Below are 23,377 nucleotides of genomic sequence, written 5' to 3' on the forward strand. Positions count from 1 at the left end.
ATGTTCATGAAATTTAACACTGGTATAAAGCTTACATTCCATATTCCAGTTTTTTCACATATCTCAATAATTTTCCTTAGAGCCGTTTCTCCTCCCTTGTGAGATCCCATCCGGATCAAGCATTACATTTCATTGTCATAGTCTCTTTAACTGCTCTCTCTTTGTGTTTTTGTTTGCAGCTTATTGAGATATAGTCACATACCATACAACCCATTCAAAATATATAATCAGTGGCTCACACTATCATCATATAGTTGTGCACTCATCATCACAATAGATTTTAGGGCATTTCATTATTCCAGTACAAAAAACTCCGAAATATCCCATACCCCTTACTCCCTGTGTTATTGACTCCTAGCACTGGTGTGGTCCATTTGTTACTGTTGATGAAAGAACAGTAAAATATCACTGCTAACTGTATTCCATAGTTTATAATAAGTGCATTTTCCCCATATACCATCTATTATTAACTCCTGGTAATAGTGATGTGCATTTGTTCTAGTTCATGAAAAGATATTTAAATATTTGTACTATTAATCTCAGTCATCGCCCACCACTGTGTTCACTGTGTTAGACAATCCCATATTATAACCTCTAGCTTTCCTTCTAGTGACACACATGACTCTAAACTTCCCCTTTTAACCACAATTGCATGCATAATTCAATGCTGTTAATTATACTCACCATAATGTGCTACCATCACCTCTATCCATTTCCAAACACTTAAATTCAACCTTGTTAAAAACTCTGCACACATTAAGCATCTGCTTCCCATTCACTACCCTCATTCTATCTCGTGGTAATCTATATTCTAGTTTTTTATCTCTATGAATTTAATTATAATTAGTTCATATTAGTGAGATCATGCAAATTTGTCCTTTGGTGTCTGACTTATTTCACGCAATATAACTTCCTCAAGGTTCATCCATGTTGTCGTATGCCTCAGGATTTCATTCCTTCTTACTTCCGAAAAATATGACATCATATATATATTACTTTTTGTTTATCCATTGTTTGATGGACACAGTTGCTTCCATCTTTTGGCAATTTTGAATAATGACACTATGAACATCAGTGTGTAAATATCTCTTTGGGTCCCTGCTTTCAGTTCTTCTGTGTATATACCCAGTAGCAGGATTGTCGGATAATATGCTAATTTCATACGTACCTTCCTGAGGAACCACCAAACCATCTTCCACAGCAGCTGCACCATTATGTATTCTCATCAGCAGTGAATAAGTGTTCCCAGTCTCTAAGTCCTCTCCAACACTTGCAGTTTCCCTTTGTTTAACAGTGGCCATTCTAATAGGTGTGAAATATCTCATTGTGGATTTGATTTGCATTTCCCTAATAGCTAGTGAAGTTGAGCCTCTTTTTCTGTGTTTTTTAACCATTCGTATTTCCTTCAGGAGCTTTTAAGAAAAGCTAAAAGCCATCAGGGCCAAACCTTCAAAACATTCAAAATTTTGACTCCACAGCAGCTAGAAGTGAGAAACAAATAACGTGAAAGAAATAATGTGGGAGGAGACATTACCTCTGATAACCGGTAAGGCAGGAGGGGCAGCCTTGAAACTGATTTCTTTCCAAAGTCAACTCCAGTGACATGTACACAGGGGTCTTTCAATCCATGTGTGGTTACTGAGCTCAATGTCTACTTAGAAGCTTATCTCCTCATAGCTTTTATTTATACAAATTGACTGTTTAAAGGAAGGATTAAAATGTAGTTCAGGAAAAATGATTCCTTATATGTCCCTTCGGTAATTGTGAACTTGGCACTAGTTTTCTCTTAGTAATCTTTTATTTTATCAGAGTTTGAGTTGATTGTAGAAGTGTTTATTTTTTTTTAATTATTTTGCACATTTGTTTATTTTGTTTAGTGCTCTACAACCAAATACAGGCCACTGAGTTTCTTGAAAGTGGCACTTAGAAGCTTCTAAATTAACTCCAGTTTAAAGCACTTATGTTGCATCCGCTTGGTCAACAGAATGAAATATGCTTTATTTTATTCTCAAAAAATGTTGAAATTATGACCAGAAAAATGCAGAATTAATGCTTTATCTGTAGTTATAAAGACATAAAGTTATAAACGTGAACATAAAACACTGTTATTAGGGATTTATATTGGAATAAATAATACTGATAAAAGGTAAGAATATGGAAGACTAGAAAGTCTTTATCCTTTGATATCTAAATTTTAATCAAAATATACACTTTTCTCTTTGGGAAAGGTATGTTGAAGCTAGAAATACATTGAGCAATAAATGTTTATGAACTACTAATTTTTAATGCTTAGGATTATTCTGTGCAATTATTATATTAAGGCAAGTCTGTTTCATTACAATTTCCAGAAGCAATGGTAGTAGCTGCCATTTTTAGTTTATTGTAATTGTTTTTTCTCCTTCCCTCTGGAATTAAGCAGGTATCAGACATTTACAAGATGCTTTCTAAGATGATGAGTTGGTCATGAAAGTGCCATAAGCATTGCTCAGGTAATGGCAATGCACTTCTGATTTTTGTGAGAACTGGATAAAGAACAGTACATCAACAAATAAAGGTAAAACGCTCTATTCAGCAGTAGGCAGAACCAAGGAGAGGAAGAGCAAAAAATATCCAAGGTCGGTTCTCCACATGAGGAAAGAAGAGAATAGGTGCTTGACAAAGCTGAATGGGAGAGCACAGGGTTCATGGGTGAGGGAGAGTGTGGAAAGCATATCGTTTGGTTTGTATATGAATGAAAATGACCTGTAAGTGTATCACTTGCAGAAGGACACAGGACCAGAAAAAAAGTGAGGGGCACACATCTAGTAATCTGTGCAATAAAAGAGATTTTGAAAAACACATTTTAACGTAGTTATTTTGGCTTCTTTTTTTTTTTTACATGGGCAGGTACCGGGAATCAAACCTGGGTCTCTGAAGAATATTTTGGCCTTTTAAAGATATATTAAGTATGATTAATTTTTTTCTCTTGAGAGACAGTATCCCACAGTGATTATGCATAAAAGCTCTGCAATCAGATTTGAATTCTGACTCTGCCATAGTTGGCACTGCAACTTCTAACTTCTCTCTGCCTCAGTTTCTTGAGGATATTTTACCATTTAAAAGTGAGAATTAAAAGTGCTTAAGTAAATAATTACTTAGGAGAAGGGCTGGCATATAGTAACATGCTACACAATCTAGATACTCAAACCCAATAATAAATGCTAACAAAAAGTATAATCAAGACAATTCAATGATGGTGCTAGTACAACTATGCTTTTATTACTTAAAATATGAATAAAACTAACAGATCAGTAAAAACAAAGCTCATAATATTGCTTAATTGTTGATATCCTGGATTTTAGAGGAGGAGATTTCTTCTGACATATTTTAATTCCATGGACAATCAAATGTCATGTTAGCTCCTCAACCCCATAAGTTCCTCTAGGGAAGCTGCATTTGTTGCCATGCCATCATGAGCAGTTGCTCAGGCTAACTCTGGGACAAGTTTAATTCTGCCTTTTTTATTTTAAATTTTTCTGTTTCCACTTGTCTTCATGTGACACAGACTATATAACTGCAAATTTGTGCTGAATTACATTTTTAGGAAAGCATAAAGACCATGGGAAAGGAAAGGCAGAATTAAGAGAAGCAAGAGGTCACCACATGTTTTTAATCACTTAGAAATGAAGCTATAAACTCAAATGCCTTTCCCCTATTACTGGGGAATTTTTTTTTTTTTCTAGGAACCTTATTTAGAATTAAAATGTATGACTCAGCTAGCTGGGTCGACTTCAATTGTAGACAAGTTTGACAGAAAAGAAGCAATTTATGCAAGCAATTCAAGTGTAGGAAAAAAATGATTCGAGATAACTCTAGATAAGACGATCTGAGCCTACTACAGAGGAATAATCTACCAGAGGTGAAAAAATGATCACTGAAACGCAACTAAAACTTCCTTCAAAGGTCAATATTGATATATAAAGTATTGGAATAAAAATGTAAAACAAACAAACACAGGACTATCCAACATAAACAGTGAGCTCTATTGTAAATGATGGATTGTTAATAGGATGATTATAAAAATGTTCTTTCATGAATTGTAACAAATGAAGCACATTAATGCAAAGTGTTAATAAATAGGGTGGTTATGGGAACTCTGTATCTTACACGTGATTTTTCTGTAAATCTACAACTTCTCTAATCAAAAAGATCTATCTTGCTTTATAAATATGTGTCATAGTTGTACTAGAATAGTGGCCCATACTTGGATACTTGTATATGCACATATCTATAAGGTCCCTGCACATAAATACTGTTACTTTTTGTTCCCTTTATGGGCATTTGAGATTGGAGCTTTTAACTGGGAACTAGAACAATCTTCCAAAACTTCAATGTACAAACAAAACACCTGGGGAGAACTTGGTAAAAAATATGTAGGTTCTGATTCAGTGGGTCTGAATGGGGCTTGAGATTCTGCCTTCCTAAGCTCTGAGATATTTGTGCTGCTGATCTACTGACCAAACTTGAGCAGAAAGAAGGAAAGTTGCCATCCTACTCTGCATTATTCTGGAATCTTTCAGTATTATCACCTTTCCAGAGCTAACATGCCAAGGATGTTTCCCTGACAACACTTCTTTTTCCTATTCTCTGGTATACCAAGAAAGTTTAGGTGTACCACTGAAATTAGTACAATGTGAGGAAATGTGAGGGCACCACCCCATAAGAGAAAAAGTAATACAACGTGGTAGCCATTTACCCCACGTTTGCCTCAAACTAAAGACTGGGTTAATCCTACTGTCCTTGCAGGTGTAGGACCTCCAGGTCCAGTTGACCCTAGTATAAAATATTTCTGAGGCAGATGAAACAGGTTCATGCTCCTGTTCATGGTGTCTGCTGTCAGCTCCCCTTTGGAGTCTATAAATTTGACTCGGCACTCTCAAGGGAAAACATCCTGAAATTTTTGTGTATCTCTAAACTCTCAAATACAACCATAGCACATAATTTCTTTCATAAATGGAAGTATAACTAAAAACTTGCAGTGGGCCCCATAAAACTTCTATAGCATAGGACTAAAATAACTTATACAGGCATTGAAAAATTTCATGAATCACTTTTTAATTGTTGTTTTGTTTGGTAGCACATTTGGTAGGCTCATTTCATTACAGATGGCCAATACCACCAAATTTTAATTCCATAATTTATCCCAAACTGCTCTTGGCTAGGTATCATCATTTAATCTGATCTTGTCACTCATTTCACTTTATTAGAAGCTCCAGCAATTGCCTTTCATTTCAAACTCATTTTTCTACAATGAAACAAAGTTTATTTTTAAATATTATGAGTTATTAAATTTGCAATGAATACAAAGGTAAACTCATATTACACATATGAAAGGGAGAAGGAATGAATGGGGAAAGCTAATCTTAGTCGTGAACTAAGTGATGGGTCCCTTCAAATCAGCCTCTCACCAAGAATGGTTCAAATACATTTCTCATCTTACAAGGTATCATAAACCTTTGCTTTCACTTGGGAAGAGAAAAGAGCATGCTTTTGAGATCCTGAAAGTCAAGGATGGGAAGTTCTTGATTCTATACTTGAGCATTGCACCACTTCTAAATGGTTCAATTTATTTTTTCATACTTTTAGTGGCTCCAAACTGGGAGTAGAACCTGTTTGGAAAAATCCAGGGTGTTTGGGTTTTCACAAGAGATGGGCAAGCCATGGGGAAATCAGACATCCTGCAAAGTAAGGGACAATAAAGTTTTGTCCTTCACCAAGCATCAAAAGTCTCTTACATAAAGGCACTCATTCCATCTTGTCATTTATTTAAGATTAATGGCCTTTCTATTTTGAGCCCTAATTCTACCCTTTAACTTTTGCCAGAACTATGCTGACTTCACAGCTCTCTTTCTGATTTGACAGATGTGTCATTCGTTCATGTGTTCAGTGAATTCTGGTTTCTTACTGTCTCCTCCACTTTATGGAGTGTGGTAAAGAATAGATTATATAATCAACAGACCTGTTCTTGGTTTGTTACTGCATTATCTACTAAAGGGAGGTGAAATTATAGATATATGGATAAATGATAGATGATGATAGATAGGTAGACAGACAGACAGACAGACAGAGGGATAGATAGATAGATAGATAGATAGATAGATAGATAGATAGATAGATAGATAGATAGATAGAAACATATAGATAAATCTGACCAATGCAGTATATTTCAGATAGGACTTTTTGGGATGTTTTTAAGAGGCTTTTTTTTTTTAAATTTATTCTTACAGTTCCCTCTACCCTTACTGTTTGCTGTCACATTCTTTCCTTTATCTACTCATTCATCAAACATAAATAAGCTCCAGCTATGTAAAAATAAGTAATATATTGTTTTAGGCCCCATGGAGGGAGGTTGCATACAATGATAATTGGATTTCCATTCTTTGATAGCAAGATTTACCTCCTCCTTATCTCGCAGGTATTTTGCTCATGCTTTCTAAGTTTCCTCAACTTTGTCCTTCCATCTATTCTAGAAAAGACTCACTCCTCCACAAAATCATGGTTATACTATTTGCCAAAATATTACCATTCACAATCTATATTCCTTTCAACCACTTAGTTTATTGACCATGTATTCAACTTCAGATAAATCCACATGTATATTTTTATTTTGCCCTCAGAAATGTGATTTATGCTAATATTATAGATGAGAAAATTGGGGCTTAAAAGGTTAAATAACTCTCCCAAGGTCACACATCTGACAAGGATTTCAATCCAAGTCCAGCTGACCCTAGCATAAAATATTCCTGATGGTTAACAATTACCTCCCTGTGACTGACAGGGAGGTTTTAAAGCCCTAGTCTTAAATTTTAGCAGACACATTTCGCTTTCTTTCTCAGAGCCTTGACTAAATTCACCACAACTGTTTTAGGAAACTGGCTATACCTTTCCAATTTCTATTAAAAATACCCCCGCCCCCCCAAAAAAAATGCTTTAAAAACTTCTTGGCTTGCTTAGCTAATACAATCCACAAAGCAGAAATTCCAAATATAACTAGGAAGTCCTCTGTGATTTTTCAGTGTCTGCAGGCTTTTGAAGTTCTGTAGATTTGCCTTAATCTTTTTCTGGGAACACTGCACATTGTCCAAACAGCCTGCCCATCTGAGAGACCTAGCATGAATGATGTGTTTCTTTTATCCAGGTCAGAGGATGGTGTAAGACAGTATAGGAAGCTGTGGGAGGGGAGGAATTCCAAGATAAAGAAATTTGTTAGAGGAATAGGAGGTGAAAAAGGAGAAATAATGCACTGACCCTAAAGCAAAAGCCCCCCACCTAAAGAACACTTCTTGGTGGCTGTGGGAACTGGGTCAGTCCAGTCTGATAACTCAGAAGAGCCACCGTACATCTGGCTGTGTCACCTGCCATTGTCACACCCACTGAAATCATAAATCAGAAACCTGCAGATGCCAGAGACAGTGATGCCTGAATCAAGTTTCAGACTTAAGAGTCAGGGAAGTTAAGGCCTAAAAATTAGTTTACATTTTCTTGCTAACTCTTGTTAGAAAGAACAAGATAGCATAAAACACAAATATCAGCTTTGGAATAAATTAGTAAATTTTTGCTTTAAATTTATACCTTCTTTGCTTTCCCTCTTCTCATGTGGTTAGGAACCTGAAGTACTTAGGAGATCCTGGGGCAGGTGGTTCAGAGAAAGGATCAGTCCAGACCACTTTTGATGCTTTCCTTCTGCTATGAAACTGCTGTGATTACCATCAAACCCAGGCCTCTCTCAAGCAGCAGATGGCATGTCACCCCTTCCTATGTCTACCTAGTGACATATTGTGTATAGCAGGTATCTCATGCAAGTTAGCACACCAAAATCTTCTTCTAACATGCTTATAATTTCATATTTTATACCTAAAACTTTGGTTCATCTGGAATATATCTTGGTGGAAGGGATAGACCTTCCTACTTTTCCCAAATGGTTTCCTACTTGTACCAATATCTCTTGCTGAATCATTCATCCTTACCCCACTGTTTTTTTTATTGTTGTTGTTGTTTGCTAGTTTGTTTTTGCATGGGCAGACACTGGGAATCAAACCCAGGTCTACGGCATGGCAGGTGAGAACTCTGCCACTGAGCCACAGTGGCCCACCCTTTATCCCACTGTTTTGGAAGCTCCATATTTATGAGGCAATAACTCTTCTGGCAAATTCCAATGAACTGCAATGGAGAAAATAAAAGGGGGTTAAAAAATTGTGTTTCCATTGTAACAAAATAATTCTCCTTTCTTAATTATTTAAAAATGTTCTCCTTTCTTAATTATTTAAAAAATGAAAAGGAAAAGTTGAAAAAAAATTTTCTTTGGTGTATCCTTCCTTGATTATGGGGTATTTTTCAACAGATGTTAATTTGTTCTAACTTTACAAATTAATTTTCCTATTTAACTGTGAATACTGTGAATGATGGTTTTGCAAGCTCAGTAGAAGAGTGAATTGCTGCTCAATTTATGCATGTCCCTTGCCACATTTTATGTTTGCTTATAAGAACATAGCTGGTCATGGATGCATTTAAGTGACAGGAGATTCACTTTTGTTTGAGTAAAATAATCAGCATATTTTATTCTTCTGAATTTCTTTATTTTGAAAATCAATTTGGAAACCTCAATGTCGAAGGTTCATAGGGACTCAGTAGGGAATTCTGACAATAAGTTTAGTTCGTCTTTTCATTCATGTGTTCATTTCACAGTTATTTACTGAGTACTAGTAGATGTGAGGAGATGATTCCACCAAATTATGAATTCCAGGTTGATTAAGGATTTTACCAGAACCTTGATATGGAAGCACCTATTGTTAAAGTCTTAATCAAATAACATAGAGCTGCACAGTACAAGTAAAATGCACCCATTACTTTTTCTAAAGACAATAACATTTTTCAATTATTTTGCTGTTGTTGTTGTAAAGTATTGAATTAAAAAAAAAGAAACAAAATGTCTTTGTGGAGTTTGCTAAGTGGGGTACCTGAATCGGTGGGATAAATTTGATGTCAAGAGACTGTTGTCCATAATGAACTAACCAGGTAAGCACCACGCTGGGCAAAAGGACACAAGTAGAATCTAGGACTGGTTTGCCTTGCTAGTTCTTACATAAACATAAAAAGAAAAGGAGACACTTCTTTATAGCTAATCTCTCTTAACACATTGGCATGTTCTGATAAGAGTTAAAGTCAACTGAAACTCCATTCTGCAAGAGAATAAGTGTTACAGGCGGGACAACCTCCAGTTTGTTTTGCATTTTATCATCAAAATATTCACAACATGCTGATCTTAAAATATTCCAGCCACAGAAAGCATGAAAAGTTCCTTCTTACTAATTTCAACAAGTTGGAATAGAATTCTTAGAAATTCCCTTTTGGTCCTATATACATATATAATAGGAAACAAATAATTTCTCATTGATGCCTCCTTGGTCAGTAGAAATATTTGGAAGTTGTAATTATATTGTCTTGAAGGTATAATTTGAATTATATATTGGTGGGAATTCATTAACTGCTAAAAAGCATTGAGTGTAATTCGATATCAGTAGTTTTTAAATTCACTGCTTGGCTTATTGGTGTGTGTGGTGGGGGATAGGAACCAGAAGTGTGCTGGGTAGATGCTGAGATTATGTTTGAAGTCTGTTCTAGGATATATAATTTAAAAGTTTAAAAACCAGGAATTTTGTTGGTTGTAAAATATATATATTTGGTGAGTTAGTTTGGTGAGTGACTTCCGTGGTGACCAGGGGCGGCAGGCAGTCATTATCTGGGCCCAGCTTCTAGCAGCCATGGTCTACTCATTCCATTTCCTTAGAAGAGACACTGGACCCAAGCTACATGAGGAAGACATTTTGACCAACCTTGCAGAAAATGTTTACAGTTCTCGTCTCCAGTGGAGAATTACCTGCTTCCATCTCCACCTACTCCAGCTACAAAGACGTTGCAGCACATGGGTTCACTAAGAAACCCATGAACTATTAGGACACTTTGCAACCTTAGAGGGATATCTACTAGAGTAACAGTTATATCGCACACCCTACCTGCCATATTTTCTTCTCCCCAAAAAACTTAGGCCTGCTTTACAGAATCAAGACATGATACTTTCAAGTTGTACTCATTACTTGATATGAATCTATACTAGTGTGGGAAGAGGTTGTTGGCAGAACAGAGGTTGTTGTGTCTCCTGATCTTAGTGGCTAAGGTCAGGAGACACAAAAAAATGACTTACAGCACTTTTGGCTAAACCCAAACACTGCAAATCATATCTATCTCAGTTTACCAAAAGTCTCTATGAAAGTTTAACCATGTCAGGATGCGTTAACAATTGTGGATATAGGTTTCCAAGCCCAGCTACATACTAGATGGATAAGGATGGCTGAGTGGCAGAAATAGTAGACAAAGCGCACCCTGCCATGGAGCCTACCTGGTGGTCATTTGTCCCATTCTTTCCCACCAAGCACCCCATTCTCCTGTTCAAACAGTGAACAGTGATCCCTTGCTCTCAGGGGAGTTGTATCTTTCCCCTTTCCCAGTAGATAAATCATAATTGTTTTCTGGTCCAAGGCAACAAGACTGAGGGTAGATGAAAGGAAAGAAGGTTCAGCCTTAATAGTAAATTTCAACTCTAGAATAAAAGTGTAGAGCCAAAAGAATGAAGAGGAAAAGAGAGAACAAATAAGTTGTTCAAGCTTTTTAGGAAATTAGAGATACTTTATCGAATATATAAATAAAGGCTAATCTTTTCCCTTAATTAGGAGAGCTTAATCACATAGAAGGAAATGTCTCTAAACAGACTGGCATGTGCTTTGAGGTCAGTATCTATAATCTCTAAACCTTTTAAACCTCTTTGCATATTGCAGTGAGCTAGTTATCTGCAGAAAATAAACACAGATACTATCAGGACTACTCTTGGCTGTTTCCACTGATTGTGGTTCATCAAATAGGTGCTCAAGTTTCTGGTCTTTTGTGTGTGTGGAAGGTGATGCTGGTTACACCAGGTCACACACATCTGAAACTGTTGGACTATAAGCATCACAGAGATTTGAATATTCTCATAGTTATAAAATACTGATATGAGAGGCCCTCCATCACACTGCTTCAGTCATGGTTATAAAGTCACAGTAAATCCTTTTGAAGAAGTAGCCAAACTTTAGATCCTAACAGCAGACGAGTCAATGGAGCACAGGTTCTAATTTGGGAAGGCCAATCATTCATCCTGAGAACACCTCAAGTTCACATCTGTCGAATGAAACTATTGCAGTTAGTTCTTAATTTGCATACAAAGAATGATAATGGTAAAGTCAGGTGTTTTCTGCTTGTCACTCTACAGTGTTCATATGCAGAGTCTGAAAGCAAGAAACGGTGGAGAGGGGGTACAAGGAACTTAGTAGTCCATATCTATGTAGAACAGGTGACATTTCCATTTAGAGCATTACTATATTCTTTCTAAACTGATTTCATTCAAAAGTAGGAAAAATGATTTTGATGCTGGATATTGTTAGTATTAGAATATTTTATATATAATAGCCACTGCATTTTTTTTTTTCTTGGCATGGGCAGGCTCCGGGAATCAAACCTGGGTCTCCAGCTCAGCAGGTGAGAATTTTTGCCACTGAGCCACCATCCATTGCATTTTAATATAATTATTTAACTTTGTATCAGTTTTCAGCCTATCCAACTAGAGACAACATTTAAAAAACATCTTAATATACATTTATATTTTTATATTATTTTCCTCAGCAACAGAATTTAACTGAATTAAGACAAAGTAGTGTATCCCACAAGTTGACAAGTTGTTTTATTAAGAATTTTTGCTGTATTTTCATTTCTGTTGACTCTGAGTTTTCCTTAAGTATGCTATCATTCTTTCATTAGACATAAAAATTAGAGCAGTTGAAATACTTTACCATAGTCCATTATAATTATTCCTAATTTAGTACATTATCTTTCCCCTCATTTCTAAATTTAACTGCTTTTTAAACTTTTTCTCATCCTATTTATACACAATCAAATTCCATCAATTTCCCTTTCCTAGGATATGTGTTTCATGAAGATAAAACTCCTGGATAGGTATGCAAACCCAATATGATGTAACTCTTATATATTTTACAGTTTCAGTTGAGCAGCTAACATGGAAAACTAGTTTGGGATTAAGCCCAATCTGTTTACCAAAGAACACATTCTTGATTTCCATTGTACTCAAAGTGAGTTACACACTCTTTGTTCCCACATACCTTCACAAATCCACAAAGTAGCATTGTCCTTGTGTACACAGATTGTGATGTTATAAAATTCAAATATGCTGACTTAAAAACAACTTGTATAAGCCCATTGAATTAATTTCAAAAGTATATGAAAAGATAGCAAATTATCTGTTTTCCTTCTTATTCTCAAATAGGCTTATTAAAATTATACACACACACACACACATACACACACGACTGAGTATCTTTTTGTAAAGCAACAATACAGAACACTCCCACATTACTCTTATTACCAGATCAGACCCCACAGTACTCTTTCCAAAGTTTCAATTACTGAAACTCAGGTGAAGCAAAGAATACACTACTGTAAAATCTCAAAAACAACAACAACAACAAAAAAATCAATTCAAATTTCTATCTAAAGTGGTTTCCATATGCTTTCAAAACACACTGGAATTCTGTATACAGAAAAGTTCTATCATTTGGCAGTAGCAGTTAATGAAAGAATCCGAGAAAACAGCACTACAATGATCACATTTCAGCACAGAAGAACAGAACCGTGTCCGATCTGTTGCTACAGTTTGGATACCGTGGAGAGCAGAATGAATCCTGACATGAAACAAGGGTACAGATAAAACCTTGCATCGTTTTGGTCCCGAATTTGTGTTAATATAAAAATCTACAAATTATCAAATACTTTCAACAGTAATACCTGGAAATGTGTCTCCAAATGAACGAAAAAGCACCCAGCTCTCACCTTGCCCAAACACACTTCAGGGGACAGTGTTAAACGCAGGCTGCACTTGCAGGCTGGTAGACAGAGCAGCTGCTCTGTCCTGAGCCGCTTAAAGCACATTCAAGCCTGCCTTGGGTCTTACTCTGTGTTTGTTCGCTGCGTTTCTCCCATGACTCCATCACCCAAGAATGGAAACCAACGGCTTGCTCTCCAGCAGTACTGGGCTCCCCAGCTACTGAGCTCAGGTAGAAACTCCGAGTCCTGCAAGGTCATCCCAAGGTGAGTACATGAAAAAGACCCGACAAGGAAAAACTCTTAAACTCCAGGGACCCTGCCTTTTAAGAGATTCTGAACTCCATAAATCAGAGCTGGGACAATAAGAGGTCAGAGAAGCAGTAAATCTGAGAATTCCAAAATGGCATCAAGCCAATCTGCTAACCCAGGGGCATTCTTTAAGTAATATTCTCTCTTTCTGTTAACATGTACACACGCACATGCATATACAAACTCACAGAGACTTCCTTGTAGCTAATTTCCCAGACAGCCTTTTCAAGCTAAATGGTTCTTGCTCTCACCCTTTTTAGTTAACTAGGCTTAAGGAAGGGTCTTGGAAAATTAAATATTTGCCCAAACTAAAATAGTTATTTTAAGAGCAAAATAATTTCTGATCTATAAACCAATTTTTATTAACAAAATCTTGCTTTGGATGCACATATTGGTATTAGGTAAAACTGCCCATATAAAAAAAAATAATAAAGATAAATTTATCTCAGAGCTGAAATTTCAGATTAAAATTCCTACCATCTTTTCAAGACTAATCTAATGTACATTTTAGTTTTGAGGGGATCTTCAAGAAGGCACTTCTTGTATAAAATGTAATCATTCTGTATGTATACATTATAGACAGATATAGGCATGGTTTATACATCTCTGAAAATTCTCTCAAGTTGTTTTTTTGTCTCATATTTTGGTTTTCTTGTAATAAGAGGAGAAGAAACTTCTTAAATTTGCAAATACATTAAGAAACATTATTTCTCTTAGTAATATTATTTTCTTATAGGTAAATATTTATTTACCGAAGTTTACATTGATTTATCTCTCACCCCTTAGCCACCAGTCATATAAACTTGAGCAAGTTAATTAACTTCCTGAACATAAGTTTCATAATGTACAAAATGAGTATTTGTTGCTAGCATCTGCTTTGTCTACTTCATGGGTTGGTGTGAGGGTAAAATGGAACAAGGGGTATGAAAAAGTGCTTTGTAAATTGCATAGTGCTCGAAAAAAAAATTTCTTACTGAATTGATCCTCCTTCTAATTGCCCTAGTTAGTACTGGGCTAGCGAGTTACTTTCTGTGTTCTCAAGGAAGATTCTCTGGGCTTCATAGAAAAGTGTTTGTCTCAAGTGGGCTATAAATCAACTTTAAGATTTTCCTGAACTGCTGTTCTCTGCGCAGCAGATCTTGCTGGCAGTGACCACATGACCAGACCCAGTTAATTTCAGACAACATAAGTGCTCTCTGGTCTTTGAAACAGAATCAGGCCAGCTGAAACCCTGATAGAAAATGCTCCTGTGCGTGGCTGGTTTCACGCTACTCTTGGTGTTTCGGTGTACTCGTGGTTGGGGGGAGGGGGTGGCAATGGGGATTAATGAAGAGGAAAGGTTGGAACTGGAATGTCAAGTTCACTGATGCATTAATTAAATAGCAAATGCATCTGGATGTTAATGCTAAAATACCTACAATTATGTATGCATTATTTAGAAGTCAGATTGTTGTTGAGGGAAGGCAAGGGAGAGACAGATGGAGAACAGAAGGGGAACTAGTAATGCCAGCACCTATTCCATGAGAGACACGGGGCTGGATACTTTATGAATATTCTCTCTGTTAGTCCTCATAATAATTCCATGAGGTAGCTGTTATGCCCATTTCACAGATGAGAATAATTCATCTGGGCACTGTTATAATTGAGTAGTGGGGCCAGAATTCCAATCATGGGCTGCTTAGCCTAGAGTCCAATATTCTGAATAAATGAGGAAAACTTAGAACTTTGCTCAGAGAAAGAAAACGAACAAAGTGTGGATTTTAATCTAGCTGGAAAAAATAGAGCAAGAATGCAAATTACTCTTGAGAGTATTTACTAACAGGTTAATTTTTATAGAGTGCAGATACATTTAGAAAAACATGGTTTGATATTTTTTTGACAATGAAGTTTTTACAAATGTGCAAATAATTATTCTTTTCATTTGGTTGTCTGTTTTCAAATTGAAGAAGTGCATTCAAAGATCTTCTCTATAGTAGAAACATATACTCCAATGCATTATTTTATTTTAGTTGGATTAAATTGCTAAACCCTTAGGAATGCCCACAAGGAAGAAAGGCACTCTCTTAACCTGAAATATAGCAGAAAATACTGTTTTTTTTCTACTTCTGTTTGGAGTATAGTATAGGAATGACAATTTTCAGACCTCTGGGTCTAAGGATAGTAATAAAATGTCAGGTCCTCGTTGCCAGTTATATAGGAAGGCTAGTGGCAGATCTGAACAGCAGTCCCATAAAGCAGTATGTTTCTGCCCTTCCTTTATTAAGTGTCATTCTTAGATGCAAAAGAAACCTTTAAATTATTACGTGCCAGCCAGGCAGGTCAATTCATACCAAATCTTCAATGCAAGGTAAACAGACCCTGCCTCTAGCTCCCCTTTTGTAATATATATTTTTTTCGATCTTCTTTTGAGAATGGCACTCTCTGATTATACCTTTTCTCTGCTTTGGAAACTTCTACGTGTGAAGTAAACCATCCAAAATCCCTTCATAATACCAGCTTGTTCTTCAAGAGAGAAAACTGTATCTTTGAAAGTTTCACAGATAGAATAAGTTTGTTTCAGATAGTTTTGTAAAAATGTCAGAGAGAAATATAACTAAGCCACTTACAAAGTTAATAATTCAAAATAAACGATGGAGAGAAGGAACACAGGTATTTTTTTCAAGTTAAGTTCAGAATCACAAAACCAAAACACTATCACCATGTTAAACACCAATCAACCCATACAAAATGAGGTAGTGGACCTTCAGTATTTGCTTTTCATTTCATTACTAACTTGTCCAGAATATTTATTTTGAAGTTCATTATACTACAACTGTTCTAGTGGCATCATATTTAAATAAGAATAAGAAAAAAAGAGTTAATCTATTGAGAAGTCTATAGTGACAGAGAGCTCCTCTCTCTCATTACCAAGCTCATTTTATTTCTAAATGAAGAGAGATTGAGAAAAAGAATACAGCCACATTTTTTTTTTAAATCAGAACTATTCAGCGTTATGTCAATGAAAAAAAAAATCTACTGGCAAAGCTTTCAATTATCTCCTAATACAGAAACAATAAAAATGGAAACAGAATAATAGACTTTTGGGTGCTTTCTACAAATGATGATGCTGTCCCCCCCCCCCCACACTGAGGTACTTTCTATTTTCAAACACCACAATGAGAGAAGTCTTCAAGAAATAAAAGTGCCTTGCCTCCTTCTCTTTGTCTCTGAGACATCATTTCTTCTCTTGGATTTTGAGATTTCAGAATCAGGTATTGAAAATAAACTTGCATTGGAGTTTAAAAGCATGAAGAAGAAAGCATTCAGACACATAGGTCAACCTTTGCAATCAGTGAAGAAAGAAAGTAAGACGTGGCTTTTCATTTGGTTCCTGCTTGTTTGCCCAATGCTGATGCCTTCTTGAGGCTTCCTAGCGTCACACAGATATGCATGGAGGTCTGACCTGAGAGTCCTAAAGTCCATTTAGGGGGGAACCAGGGTCACTGGTAAGCAAGACACAGCTGTTACTAGTTCACAAACTAATGAGAAAAAGTATTTTTATAACACATTTCTCTTGCTACTCCCTTCCATTTGCCTCCTTTTTTCAGGCCTTAGAAATAATTCCTCATGAGAATAGCAAAATTAGCAATCCAGAGCAAATACCGTGAAAACTGAAAGTAATTTAGGCAAACATTTAGAATAATCCAAAAGCTGTAAGGTTTTAGCATTTCAAGCATTTTATGTGGATTTTTAAAGATTTACATATGTGAACCTTCTTAATGTACTATAGGAAATATACTGTGGCATTAAAACCATGGGATGTGAACATTTCCTGAGCAGTCATAATTTACTGTATTTTAAAAAATTTTTTTGTACAGGGATGTTATGTTTGTCTGGGACAGACAGATTTATCTATTAAATGCCTTTTCATACCCTAAGATGTGAAGAACCACTGTCCTACTTTTACTCAAAGATTTTCTGAGAATAAAGTTTTCCTAAATATGCTCCAAGTGGTTTAAGAAAAAGAAATATTTAGAAAACGCAGAGAAGGAGGAAAAGAAGGAAAGGGGAGAGGGAAAAAGAAAACCCTGAAGATGGTCTCTTTGAACACCAGGGAGGGAATTCCTGGGCATTTAAAGCTATTTTAAAATTGGACATTCAGGGTCTATTGGAACTACTTGAAATAAATCTTTGTGAAAATACAGCCTTCCAATATAATGGTCACCCCTCACAGAACGAGGAGACATTGCAGTCAGGTGGTCCCCAGGAGCTCTCAGCCCCTGGCAGCCTGAGTGGGGATTACAGCTCAGCTGCTGCTCTGGAGAACAGGGGCTCCATCAGGAAGCCTGGGATGGAGGATTCATTAGATGGTCCTGTTTTCTACAAGTGGATCCTTGAAGATAAAAACCTCAAAACATCAGTATCGACGTCCTTAGATGTTTATGCAATGGTACACTATAAAAGTTAAAATTTAGAGAAATATACTTGGATTTTTAAGATATGTTATGATACATATACTGCATAAGTCATATTAGAAAATAGTTTATGCAATGTGATCTGAATTTTTATAACTGTTTAAAAGTATAGAAAAATCTGGAAAAATACACATCATAATACTAATAGATATTTAATAGATTATAAGCAATTTTGTTTTCTTCTTGATCTCTTGCATTTTCCAGATGTCCTGCAGTGACTATACCACAAAGTAATAATACTGATTTAAAAACCAGCAACCCTAGTTTACGGTGCTTGGGGGTCATTTTTTTTCTTTTTTTAATTCATCATCATGATCATTTCTTAGAACATCTGCATCAATTCAGAAAAAGAAATAAAAAGAAAACAGAAAAAAATTCTTACATAGCATACCCCTTACCCCTCCTCTTCACTGATCACCAGTATTTCAGTCTACTAAATTTATTTGATTTTTGTTCCTTGGGGGTCATTTTTGAAAATATCTTTCTTGAGGAAGCTAATTCAACATGTTTATAATATCTGCAAGTGGAAAAATTCAGTCTTCAACAATGTTTTGACCATTACTGCCCTCATCTGAATTAAAAATACTCATGAGCACACGAAACAATATTTTAGACACTGCGATATTTTAATATAAGGAAAAGACAGAGTTGTTATAGCTTCATTGGTTTTTAGACTATGAAAAAGAAAGCTGGGGAAATGATAGGTGTTTATGTGTGCGCGTGCATACACCCCCCCCCCCCAAATACAGAGAAGTGTATATGGGACAAACACAGTCTGATATACACTCACATATATGTCATCATAGTCAGCACAACTATTTCTAAAAGGGGACTATAAACTAACAGTATACACATACCAACAAAATCTATGGTCTTTCCAAAAATTATCTTGCCTTAAAACATATTTCAAAGACACCTATTCTGTAATGCAACAATGCTTTGGTTTGGAGGTGATCAGGGCAGGTAGGAGAGAGATTCACTGCTGATGGTACTTGAGCCTGACTTGTACTTTTGCTTGTGTTCCATGTATCTTTCTTAAATAACAAGGAATCAACTGACAGAGCAGTCAGTCTTACAAGAAAATGAACCAACAGTAGCCTGTTAATCAAATGCTGACTTGGATGAATGCTCAGTATGGATCTTTCCCGGGAACAGAGGCCTGGAGCACAAAAGTTTTGCGCCCAGGCAGAATATTTGGACTCAGCCTAAAGTTCATTGACCTGCTACTATTTTGTTTGTTTGTTGAAATAACATTTGAGGGACTGAAGAAATAGAGCAAGACCAAATCCATAAAATTAGGACATTTCACTTTCAATAGTTAGGTCATAGTTATACATTTTTCTTTTTAAATTGAAATAAAATTTTCTAACACCTTATAAGGAGAAAAAGCTTCTAGCTAAGCAAAGCTGTATTTCAAGGGAATGGTTTTGTTTTTTAAACAGAAATTTCTAGACAAAGAATTACTTTTGTCTAATTAATTACTTTGTCTAATTCTAGACAAAGAATTACTTTGTCTAGAAATAAAAGTTGAAAATTCTAATTCTCTAGTATTAGAATTCTGGAGTTTTTTTGGAAGCTGAATAAAGTATGGGTATACTTAAATGAGATTTTTTTTTTTTGGAAAGAGCAAATTAGAGGCTGATGTTCTTATAAATGCCAGTTTCATTTGCACATGATGATAAATTCTAATTGACTACCTAGAAATTCTAATTTTGTACCAAAAATATATCACTGATCCTAAAAGAAGACATTGCAAAGTTTATTTGATAAATTCCATGCATGAAATATTTGACGGTTTCCAAATACATCTTGCAATATAAAAAACCCAATCATTAAAAGTTAGTGATATAGAACATTGTTCTTATGCTGCAAATTCTTCAAACATATTGTAACTGTGAAATATGTTCAAAATCATTATTATCTTTTATTTTAAATGTCTATAAAAATTGGGAATTTGCTATGTGTTCAGAAATCATGACCTGGTGGCTGAATAATATAAAAGAGAGTTATTTTGAACCCAACTATCTTCAATAAACTCTTTAAGGAAAACATTAAGTACATACCTTATATTTGAGTTATAACTAAACAAAGCTCCTTGTTTGCATTATCCAACCATTCAATTGGGCTAGTATTAGAATTCCAGAGATTTTTTTTTTTGAAGCTCCATAAAGTTTGAATATACTTTAAAGGTGATTTTTTTTTTTTTTTTGGAAAGAGTCAAGATCATTTTGCTAAATGTTATCTTGGCTAATAAAAAAGGAATTGAAAAACTAATAATTAATGCAATCATAAAAATAATGGCAAAAGTTTCTTTTGTACTTTAGATTGCATCATAAAAAAGACAAGAATATGTCTTAATTTAATTTATTCAAGAGGAATAAACACACAATGTCTCCTGTTCTAAATGTAGGATTTTATTTTTAGGACAAATTTCTGTTTAACTTTACATATTTTAAAGTTAAATAAAATTATATTTACAGTTTCCTAATCTGAATTATGTGTGCGAATGCATACACATACATGCACATATATATATTCCAATCTTTATCCATCTGTGGAATTTTATAGTTATAGTTCATATAGTATTATTATTTTTTTTTTACTATTTCACCCAGCAATACTTTATGTGTTCTTTTCTTGTGTCTAAAATCTTCAAATGGGACATTACACAAAAAACATTTTGTAAACTGTAAAACATGTTAAAAAATAATTGTTATATTTTGTTATTTTCAATGCCTGTAAAATATTTTATTGAGTTAATATGATATAACTTATTTACACATTTCCCTATTTGGAGTCACAAACTTGAATTGTTTCATTTTCTCAGGAAAATTATACTATCAAGAATATTTTGTTTGTATAAATTTATTTTTCCCCCATAGTTTTCTCTAAAACAAATTTCTAGATGAAGAATTACTTTGTCTAGAAATAAAAGTTGAAAATCTATTTATTGGGAGCATTTTTTAAATACAAAGCATTGGCCCACAATAATTTTCAGCATTTCATTTACAAATGGAAGGTAAGTATAAAAGCACATTTACAAACCTGAAGAAACAAATACCTCACACTCAATTGTTATAATGTTTTGTAGGATACTTTAATCCATATACCAACTTTCTGAATGTTGTTGGTCCAAGTTGTTATTCAGTGCATATTTTGTAATCATTTTCATTTTTATCCTAGAATAGAGACTTCCATTTATACCCCCCAAAATTTAGGTACAATTTGAGGCTGATATTCTTACAAATGCCAGTTTTATTTAGACAGGGTGATAAATTCTAATTGATTACATATAAATTCTAATTTTTTTACCAAAAAATATATCACAGATTCTAAAAGAAACTTTGACAATTTTATTTGATAAATTCCATGCATGCAATCGTTGAAGGTTTCCAAGTACATCTTGCAATATGAAAAACCCAAATCATTATAAGCTAGCAATATAGAACAGACATTGTTCTCATGTTGCAATTCTTAAATAATTTATACACTGTAAGAGTCACATTAAAAAAATTCACATTTTACATTTTATAGTTTTAATACTTATAGTAAAAATAGTATTAATTTTAGATTAGATATAACTGTAGATTGATATAGATTATATAGGCCTACATAATCTATATACAATTTATAGCTATATTTAGCTAAAAATCTATTTTAAATCGATACTAAAATTGTTATCTTGATGCTTGTTGCACAATATGTTCATATAATTTCCACATTATTTTAATTGGGAAACAGAGTACCATATAATGACAAAAAGAAGTTTGTAATCATATGAAAATTTGCTTTCTTAAAATTAAATTTTGTTTGTGTAAGTAAAACACTTTTAAGGAATTATACTTTTTAAAAATGTAGGATTTTAGGTCTGTAAGTCTATCATCAAATCAGGAATGCTAGTCTATTTCTTAAAGGATATAAAATCTGCATATGTAGAACTACTTTAACACCGGTATAATTTTGCACTAATATGGTTTTCTTGTTCACTTTTCCTTTCTCTACCATTGCAAATTTTGACAAGGGGAATTGAAAAAAATAAAGAAAGCCTAAATAGCAACAATAATCAGCACAAAATATCAAGATGTGGTCATTTAGTAGAAACAGCACTGGAACGGGATTTAGTCAGTTTCTACTACTTACCAATTGAGCAACCTTTGGCAAATCTCTTCCCCTCTACCTTAATTTCCTTACCTGCTGCATGTTTAAATGACTTGTAAACTGAGAATCTTGAAAGTTATCATTATATGATAATCTGCACTACATTTTATACTTTGGCTTTACAATGATTTCAAAATGAATTACCTGGTTTTTACAGGCAGGCAAATGCAAGAACTAAGACACTATAAAGGCATTATGACCATCAGCTTATACCAATATTTATTTGTTAAGTAAAGGATTAAAGGAAAGATGCAGGAAAGTTGAATTCGTTAGCATTCCCATATAGCTCTTGCGGCTGCACAGCTTTTCAAACTTGCTAAATAGTAGTTCTTAAAATATTTCTTATGGAACTGCTCCCCAACACAAGCCCTGTGACACTTCCCATTAAAAAAATCTATATAATGGCAGACAATCAGTTGTGAAGAGGACTAAATGTGACATCTTGAGAGAGAGGCAGAAACTAGGCATGAACAAATGGGCAAAGGCGAGAGTGGAGGTAATAAACCCACCCCAGGGGCTCAATAAATGTTAACTGCTCATAATGAAGTAAACAAATAGAACAAAGTTTCTCACTGAGTGGAAAGAGGATTCAGTTTAGGGGAAGAAAGCTTAAAGTGGAGCCCTATGTCTCTCAAATGAAAAGGTAACTTGCCTAAAACTAGTTTTTACCTCGGCAAAGTTCTGAAAGTTATGACCAGTAATATGAGAAGTAAGGGGATGCATCCAAAGGGACCAGCTGGCACCTAACTGAAGCCTTTTTGCTCACAGAAATAATCACCCACTGCTGTGCTTGAGTGTTTCTTTTCTCAAATAGGGCAAATGTGGACAAGAGAGTGGGAAGACTTCGGTGACTTTAGAAGTTATGCTTTGCCTCCTCCACCACCTTTTTCAGGAAAACCACCTAATTTGGGGGCAATGGTATGATTATTCTCATTTTATAGATAAGGAAAATGAAATTCGATACCACTCTTTCACAAATATCATCATCCAGGAAGTGGGGAGAACCGCAAGATTTTTTGTAGATGAAATCCAAATAGGGATAGGAAATTGGATTTTGAAAGCTGAGATTGTGGGAATATCAGGTTCAGAGCATGGTAACTTTAAGAATTTCATTTAAAAGAAGCAAGTGCCAAGTAGGACAAATCCCAAGCAGGACAAATCAGGATCTCAGGTCCTAATTTTGCATTAACTACCTCAGTAAAAGTCTTGACATTAAAAAGATTAACTTCACTATAATGTTTGTACTTGGGTTTCCCCCACCCCTTTTTTTTTTAAACATGGGCAGACACTGGGAATAGAACCCGGGTCTCTGGCATGGCAGGCAAGAATTCTGCCACTGAGCCACTGTCATACCACCCTGTTTTAATGAGATCAAATGGAAAACTCTTAATTCTAATAAAATGAATCTTGGTGGCAACTGCTGCTTTTACCCGCCATTTAACAAATAATTCAATAAGTTCTCACACCTACATTTTATGATGCCCTTTCAT

At 35.0% G+C, this 23,377-nt stretch overlaps 1 protein-coding gene across 4 annotated transcripts in view; it reads right to left on the bottom strand.

The window, feature by feature from the left end:
- The window catches only part of ARHGAP24 (Rho GTPase activating protein 24), a 539,804-nt gene that overhangs the window by 166,023 nt on the left and 350,404 nt on the right, over nt 1-23,377 (bottom strand). Inside the window, exon 1 of one of the 4 annotated variants that reach the window (XM_077142944.1) lies at nt 12,973-18,458. The exons of 2 other annotated variants lie outside the window; for them this stretch is intronic. The gene's annotated coding sequence lies outside the window, so the exon portion shown is untranslated. Of the gene's footprint in view, nt 1-12,927; nt 18,459-23,377 lie in introns of those variants that run through there. One more of the 4 variants, XM_077142943.1, reaches the window with a different exon arrangement.

Source organism: Tamandua tetradactyla, chromosome 24 (genome assembly GCF_023851605.1).
Source record: "Tamandua tetradactyla isolate mTamTet1 chromosome 24, mTamTet1.pri, whole genome shotgun sequence".
NCBI classification, from domain to species: domain Eukaryota; kingdom Metazoa; phylum Chordata; class Mammalia; order Pilosa; family Myrmecophagidae; genus Tamandua; species Tamandua tetradactyla.